Below are 8,576 nucleotides of genomic sequence, written 5' to 3' on the forward strand. Positions count from 1 at the left end.
CCGGACACTGGCGCCACCGGGCCCTCTGACCACCACCAGTAGGCAACGGGTGAAGTGTCTTGCCCAAGGACACAACGACCGAGACTGTCCGAGCCGGGGCTCGAACCGGCAACCTTCCAATTACAAGGCGAACTCCCAACTCTTGAGCCACGATCGCCCTCGTTATTTACTCGGGCAAAGTGTGAAAGTGTTACAGCTGCAGAGAGCTATAGCTAATAATATACGATGTAACCATGGAGACAGAGTCAGTCACGTGAGCTAGCGGTGCATGTTTACTACAGTGAATAGTGATAAGGTGATTGCGTGCACAGCGTCCACACGCTGCACAGGGTAAAAACATTACTTCAATATTGTTTTATATTTATATATACTTTCTGTTAACCATCACCTCAGGTTCACCTTTAGTTTCAGCCTACAAATGCACACTGTCTAAATATGAACACATTAAAAATACAAAATTGTTTACATTCATGTCTCAGAAATAAGCACAGCTGTTCATGGTTGTCATTATAGTTTTATTTGTAAGAAAATTATGAACTTCGTAGTGTTTATCTAATCAAAGAACATTTGACAAGTCTGAGTCATTCCTTTGCCCTATGAGAGCTGGAATAAATATATATCCTGACAATTACAGATCAGCAAATGTCAGTTGAAACAGTAGAGACAGGTAGAAATGATTAATCTTTGCTTAGTCAGACACGTCCTGTGTTCAGTCCATCATATTAAAAAACAAACAATAGCACGCTCCGTGTGATTTTGCTTCCATTTTCCAAATCATCAAAAGCAGAACATCTGAGCTGAAACCAGTCAGCTGAAACCATTAAGACAGGAACAATCATTCAATGCAGTGTCTCAGGTGGCTTAGCCTGTTACAACTGTTGATACAAGCTAAATACGGTTAACACACAGTGTCAGGGAGCTCCAGTGTGGGAACTAGTGGCTTTAGGTGTTAGGTTTTGTATTGTTGATTGTCATTTATGCTTAGAAATATTTACTCATATATGCTTAGAAGTATATAATCATTTGTAGATTGAAAGAATGTCTCATCCTAGGAGGTCTGTAACAACTCTGTGTAGCATGAAGAGGGGAGTGCGTTCACTCCTCTACAGAGTGTTCTGGCATAGATCACACCTAGGAGAGGTCGTATCTTCTCTTGTTGATATATGGCATAGCAAACACACGTATATATCTCTTTAAGTATAAGAGCCTTTTGTTCAGATGGAGCCGCTCCTGGCACCAGCTTTGGGGAGGGTCTTCACAGGGTCACATCTTGACCTCACACACACACACACACACACACACACACACACACACACACACACACACACACACAAATTATTGTCTTCAACGTTCCAGCGAATAGGTTCAAGCTACAAACCTATCATTAGGTTTGTAGTCATTTAACTTTCATCCATTCATTCATTTAATTCAGGAGGAAGAAATGTCAGGTTGGTGCAGGCTGGTTACATGCATTTGGTCTCATGCTGTCTTTAACTAAATGACTTGGTTCACTTTATGGCTGGGCTGTATGTGGGGTTATATCATGTTATTTGGGCAGGAGTACCTGTCCTCTGTTAGACTTATAAAGTTTCTCCATAAGTAGAGTTTCTAACTCTTCTAGCACATCTGTGGCTGACAGCTTTTTGGTGGCTCTTTTTACCCCACACTGGTTGTGAGTGTGTAAATAGCCCCACTAGTTCTTTTGGGTTTCAGTTAACTTGGGAGGAAGAGGTAGGTCTGCCATGACTAGATGAATAACAATTATCTGGGATACATAAATTTCATAATGCATGCATGTATCTCTATAAACCTGCCTGAGGGCTGCCATTTTTTACATTCAGTTATTTCTCTGTTGAATCTAAATAATGAATGTGTTACAGTTAAACTGACACTGGTCAGTGTAAATGGCTCATTGGGACACAGAAACCTTTAAATTAAACCTGATATCGAGTGTCAAACCATATCAAAGCTGTAAAAGCTGTTTACAGTCAGAATTTATAAAACTATGATTGTAAATAAATTCAAACAAGTGAGCTTTTCTCTTTGTGCTGAATATCAACACTGTGACTTCTTAGACTGTAAGCTTTACTTTAGCACAACCACTTGTAGAAGCCGTCACTCCAAATGTCTTTGATAACAAGAAAAAAATACCTTTTCAGTCCACGGCCTGAAGTTCTTCTCTGACATCTTCTGCCATCAGCTTTGTCTGCTGGTTTGAAGACAATAAACCACAAAAAGATGATTTAGTCACTTTGTCTGCATCATGCAGCTCGAATGTGTCGTGTAAAGATGTTGAATAGCCGTCGTTATCCCTCTGCTGTGTCAGCAGGATTGTACTGTACAGCATCTCATTGATATGTGAGGAATGCTAATGTAAACAGACTTACATCATTAAAACAAAGGACAGGAGATATTTAGATATTTTTATATTTATATTACATTTTATAGCTGACGGATATTACTAAATAGATAGAATTTACTAAATAGCTGGATGAACATGAAAAATATGTCTATAATAACAAATGACCATGAGAGCCAGTAGAATTAATTCAGCTGGACACTCAAAAGACGTCCTTAAATGCTCTTTAAGTGGCAGAACAAACGAACAAACAGTTAATTGCTTACTTGAGATGAAATCTGCTCAGCTACTTTGAAAACAGCTTCTAACTGGTTCCTCCTTTAACAGGATGACGGCTCAGGGGTAAGGCCATCATGCAGTCCAGCAACCTTTATGGTTCTGCTTTGATTCACCAGGAACTATTAGGGAAACCTTCCAGCGCCTCCTGTGAAAGACACAGGCATAAACACACAAACATTTATTAACATGTTCCACAGTCTTCCAGTTTGATTTTCTCATCCTGTGGACAACAACGTACATGGATGCAGGTTTATTGTTGACTTTTGGAAGGTTTATTTACTGAACATATCCAGCTGCAGCTCCACTGTGATCCTGAACTGGATAAGCACTTAAGAAAATGTGTCAATAAATGGACAAACATCAACTTACTATATTTATCCAAACAGACGGGACCAATAATGCTTCACTGAGTCAGAGACTTTAATGTCTCTTCTATGTAAGAATGTCTCGTGCTGATATACCTGCAAACTTGACAACAAAGGTTTTTCAGACTACATGTAGCTGTCCTCTATGTCAGCTAACACGGTTACATTCATGTCACACTTATTTCTGCTTTCCCATTTTATAATTATTACTTACATTTTGATTAGATACCTTGAGTTTGTAAATGATCAGATTACATAATTGGAATACAATGCATCCAATTCAGGATTAAGCCTATCCCAGCTGATACAGGACAAAGACAGGACAGGCTGCCAGTTTATCGCAGGGCTAACACGATACGTGTGACAGAAAATCCACTTAAATGTCTGATATTTCTAATTATTAATCATAATTATGACTATTATTTAAAAATATTATCTAAAGGTTTCTTTATGAATATATTTAGATTTTATTTTACAACCCCTAGAATATAAATCTGAGCTGTTTCAGATTCTGAGCTCTGACCTCAGTGACCAGGCTGTGTCCTCACTGCAGCTCCCTCTTGGAAGGACTTCTGCTTCTTGTGTTGACCGCCTGCCCTTAATATCACGTACTGTACCTGAGGAACAAAAAAGGACAAACACTTGCTCTCATTTAAGAAGTACATTCATACAGAGGTAATATATGGAAACAAACTAGTTCACCCTTTGGGAGGAATCAGTTCCTGTGAAACATTTCTGTAAATCGGAGAGCGGGGAGTGGTTTAGCGGGTCCACGGAAGGAGTGGCGGCCTTTAAGCAGGACATGTGAAATTCTTCTCCCCACCCCAGGATACTCTCCTTCTACAAGTGTTGGGAAGGTTACTTTTAAAATGTATTCCGTTACAGAATACATGCCCCAAAATGTATTCTGTAACGTATTCCGTTACGTTACTCAGTGACAGTAACGTATTCTGAATACTTTGGATTACTTAATATATTATCATGCTTTTTACAACAACGTGAATGTACTGTTGCTGTGTGATTTATTACTATTACTGAAGGTCCGCGACTCCAAACCGTAGTAAAGGGACCTCTGGCTAATACGGCGGGGTCCCTGTCGGCTCGTAGCCGAAAAATAGCTTTACTTTGTTGTGTGGGTCAATTTTTCTTGCGAGAGACAGAGAGAGGCGTTGAAAGGCTGCTCCAACGGAACTTATTGTTTTCGGAGGAAAACACGAACACGGTGTACAGTCGAGTCTTAATAGCTTACTTACAACTGGGCTCGTCAGGCTCTCTTCTTGGCTGCAGTGGTTATTATTATATTTACATGCTCTCGTTTTTGCTGGACGACAACTCGTACCTTTCCACTCCCCTTTTTCTCCCTCCTCGCGCTCACAGACCCATAACATGTATGGCAGTGCATTCTCCCTGCAGCACGGACTACACTGCCCATGATGCTACATTCTTTAGAGCTATGCTTGTAGCATTCTGCCTGTTAGCTTAGCACAACAACAACGAAAAGGCGCTCTCTCACCCAGGAAACACACAGTCGCAGAGAGAGAGAGAGAGCGTCGCCCTGTAACCATGGCAACCGTAACGCTGCCGCCTGGAACAACAGAACGTAGCTGTCAAACAAAACCCAAACAGTCCTGACCCGCGACAAAATGAAACAGGAAAGTACCGCAGTGTAATCCATTTATTTCAACAAAGTAACTGTATTCTAAATACCAGCTTTTTAAACGGTAACTGTAACGGAATACAGTTACTCATATTTTGTATTCTAAATACGTAACGGCGGTACATGTATTCCGTTACTCCCCAACACTGCCTTCTTCCAATCACAGGGTTATGTTGATGTAGCCAGGGATAACCACCAGATTTCGGGCGTGGGAATGCTGAGGAATAAACCTTGCGTTGGTCAACGCTTTTAAATTGTTTTAGAATTTTAGAAAATCGAGCCAGTTGTGGTCCGGCAGTTTACTGGTAAATTGATTTTAAAGAAGGTCAGACTCTGGTGAAAGACGCTGCCATTAAGTAGGTCAGATTCCAAGTGGACGCTTCATAAAGTAGGTCAGACTCTGGTGAAAGACGCTGCCATTAAGTAGGTCAGATTCCAGGTGGACGCTGCTAAAATTTGTCGAAATTGTGTAGGTTTTGGTGTTGAGTATGTCAGGGATCCGTCTGTTTATTGTTATAATTGTAAGACGTCTGTGTAAAATAAAATAAGCTTCTGTTTATAAAAGAAATTATTAAGTGGGCATTGTTGGAAGTGTGTTGACAATGTGTGTTGAAATGCAGGTGTGAATGGCGTGTGTATGGTTTTGAGCTGTGTTTAAATCATTGCTGGACCCGCCGAGGTCCATTTGCTAAATCTCTTGGGTGAAAATATGACAGAAGCAACTTTTGAATTTTGTGGAGAAGTTTGAAGAACTGAGCTTCAGTCTTCTCCATATCTTTGTGCGCTGTGACGAGTTAAACCACTGTTATAACCCCAAGAATTGTGTGTAAAGTAAGTGTGTTTTTAATGTGATTCATGAAAACAAAGCAGCACACATTCAACCATCTTCATCATTCACATCTCTGATGTCAGGAGTCATCATCAAAGTGTCAATCAATGAACAGATGATGGATCAATAACTGCAGCTGGATTGTGTTTGTTCTCTCCATCAGATTCCTGTCAACTCACAATCGACACAAACACAGTGAACACAAACCTCCAACTGTCTGACAGCAACAGGAAGGTGACACATGTGGAGGAGGTTCAGTCATATCCTGATCATCCAGACAGATTTGATGTTTCTCAGCTGCTGTGTAGAAATGGTCTGACTGGTCGCTGTTACTGGGAGGTCGACTGCAGAGGATAGGTTTATATATCAGTGAATTACAGAAGAATCAGAAGGAAAGGAGACAGTGATGACTGTGGGTTTGGATGGAATGATCAGTCCTGGAGTCTGAACTGCTCTGTTGATGGTCCTTGTTTTGTCTGGCACAATAACACAGAAACATCCATCTCCTCCTCCTCTGTCTCTAACAGAGCAGCAGTGTATGTGGACTGTCCTGCTGGCACTCTGTCTTTCTACAGAGTCTCCTCTGACACTCTGATCCACCTCCACACCTTCAACACCACATTCACTCAAACTCTTTATCCTGGGTTTATGTTCTTGTTTCCTGGTTGCTCAGTGTCCCTGTGCTGAGTGGAGTGTAAAGAGTGTCTCCTGTTAGAGAAACACTCTGACTGTTGAACAGATAGTTCAGTCTGTACATGTCTGTCTCTTTCACTCACAAACACGTTTTCAGATTCATGGATTCAATCAGTTGATGTTTCTCTTTCTTAATGGCATGTACACCTGCCCGTTCCCTTAGGTCCGCCAATCAGCAACTCCTTAAGGTACCGAAAACTAAGTATAAACTTAAAGGTGATCGTGCTTTTGCTGTAGCTGCTCCAAAGTTGTGGAATGATCTGCCCTTGCATGTTAGGCAGGCCTCTTCTCTCTCTGAATTTAAAAGTCTTCTTAAAACATATTTATTCGCTGAAGCCTTTGGCATTGATTAGAGGGGTTGACTCAATTTGTTTTAACATGTTTCAATTTATTGTATCTATTTATTTTATCGTATCTCATTTTAATTTTCTTTACGTATGCTATTAACATGTACAGCACTTTGTGAAACTCTGGTTTTATGTTAAAGTGCTTTAGAAATAAAGTTGGTATGGTATGGTATGGTATGTTTCCATCATGGCTGAATAAGTGGACATCCAATAGTACTCAGTGTATCAAATATTAAAGACATTCAGCATCTCTCATGTTTCTGTTGTTCTATAAAAACAGCTGCTTTTAAAAACTGATCCAATCACAGAAACATCAACTTCCATATTGATCAGATCAATACGTACAGCTCTGAGGTCACTAACATCTCCTTGAACTCTTCATTGATGGTGATTTGTGGCCCTCTGCTGGTGAGAAGATGAACTGCATGATGTCAGTTTAATGAGCACAGATGACATGAAGTGTTTTAAAATCTGCTTTTTCTAATTTTTCAGGGTCCTGCTCCAAGAAACGGCTTCAACAAACTCTGGCTTTCAAATTAAGACCTCATTCTGAGTTTTTAAAAAAGCTCTTATTTTGGAGGGACCTGACATTTAATCTTCATGTTATCAGTCCATCAATGGGCGTTATTAGCAGTTATCAGCCCATAACTGTGGCTCAGATTGGCCCTCTTGCACCTGCTAGCAGGCTCAGTAGGTTGTTATCACCAATTGGTGAGCCGGATCACTGTTTCACTGTTGGAGGGGTGACGATGAATCCAGATCCAGTACAGACAGACTCCAGTTCACTTCACATATGATTTCCTCATGAACAGAAACAGATTTCATAATGAAAAGGCTTCTGAACGTTACTCTTTTGCCACGAGCATCATCTGTATGGAAGTTGAGCCTGGAAATAGTTTTTTGCTAGTATATTACTTTAGCTGATGCTAACTTCAAAGTACGCCATGAGAGTGTTAATAACGTTACTAATGTTCAGCTACACTTTACTAGGTCACATCTGTGAGACACATCACTTAAATAAATAAGTAAATATTGGCTCTGTTTTATCTGCTGGGCCCAAAAGTGACTCCCTGTATTTAAACTGCTATGAATAACTTGTTGGTCTATAATATGTGAAACATGTGTCAAATGTATCCATCATGAAAGATATCAGATTATCTTGAGCCACAAAAACATTCCTATCATGAGGTAGAAGCTGGACTCAGTTTGTTGCAGAGGGACGTTTATATATCCGATATTTATCCAGTTAAAAGTCACACTAAAATTCAAAAATGGCTTTTCAAGAGTTGTCTGTCCAACAGGAGCAGAAACTGCAACAAATATAACAATAGTTATTTAAGGCTATTTTAAATGGCCACAAAGGAGCAGACTGGTTATAATGCAGCTGCTTCAGAGGAATAAAGATACTTGAAAAACTGTTTTTATTTTATGTGTAAGACCTTTCAATAATGTGTTCACTAAAGTCTATTGACCAGTATAAGTAAAGACATCACACACACACAAACACATGGAAACACTGAAACCTGCTTTTGGTGCAGCAGCGGTCCCAGCTGCTCGCCTTTATCTAGACTGGGTCGGCTGCTTATCTCAATATAATCAATGTTGTTCTCAATGTTTCTGTATTGCTTCGTATAGGATCTCCCAGCATCATCAGCTGTGCTGTCCAATCATTGTGTGCGAGGTTACCCTTATAGTGCGATGTGTGTTTGCACAAAGAGAAGCATGTGTGTCAAATATAAATAAGCACAGAACAGAAACAGCTGCTCGTTTCTTCTGTTTAGAGTCAAGTTAGTGTTTTGTGTCTTTGTTTGAGGCCTAATGTCAAGCAGAGGTGTGTGTAACTGCACTGGTCTGTTATATGTGTGAAGTGTGTGCTTCTCTTCAGCATCATCTTTGTCACTGCTGATTCCTTTGTGTCATCATGTGTTGAGAAGAGAGAACAGTTATAACGGAGGAGCAAAAGGAAGCCCTGAAATCTGCATCCAACAAGGAAGTGTTGGCTCACCAGTGATCCCAGCAGAGGCCACTGGTTTGGCTCCAGTTGTTC

The 8,576-nt window shown here is 40.4% G+C and overlaps 1 pseudogene; it reads left to right on the forward strand.

Annotated features, from left to right (window-relative positions):
- Positions 1 to 2,876: 2,876 nt before the first annotated feature.
- LOC146638013 (stonustoxin subunit beta-like) lies at positions 2,877 to 6,176 on the forward strand (annotated as a pseudogene).
- Positions 6,177 to 8,576: the final 2,400 nt, after the last annotated feature.

Source organism: Diplotaxodon limnothrissa, linkage group LG2 (assembly GCF_057381915.1).
Source record: "Diplotaxodon limnothrissa isolate DT_005_m linkage group LG2, D_limnothrissa_male_GT1.1, whole genome shotgun sequence".
NCBI classification, from domain to species: Eukaryota; Metazoa; Chordata; class Actinopteri; order Cichliformes; family Cichlidae; genus Diplotaxodon; species Diplotaxodon limnothrissa.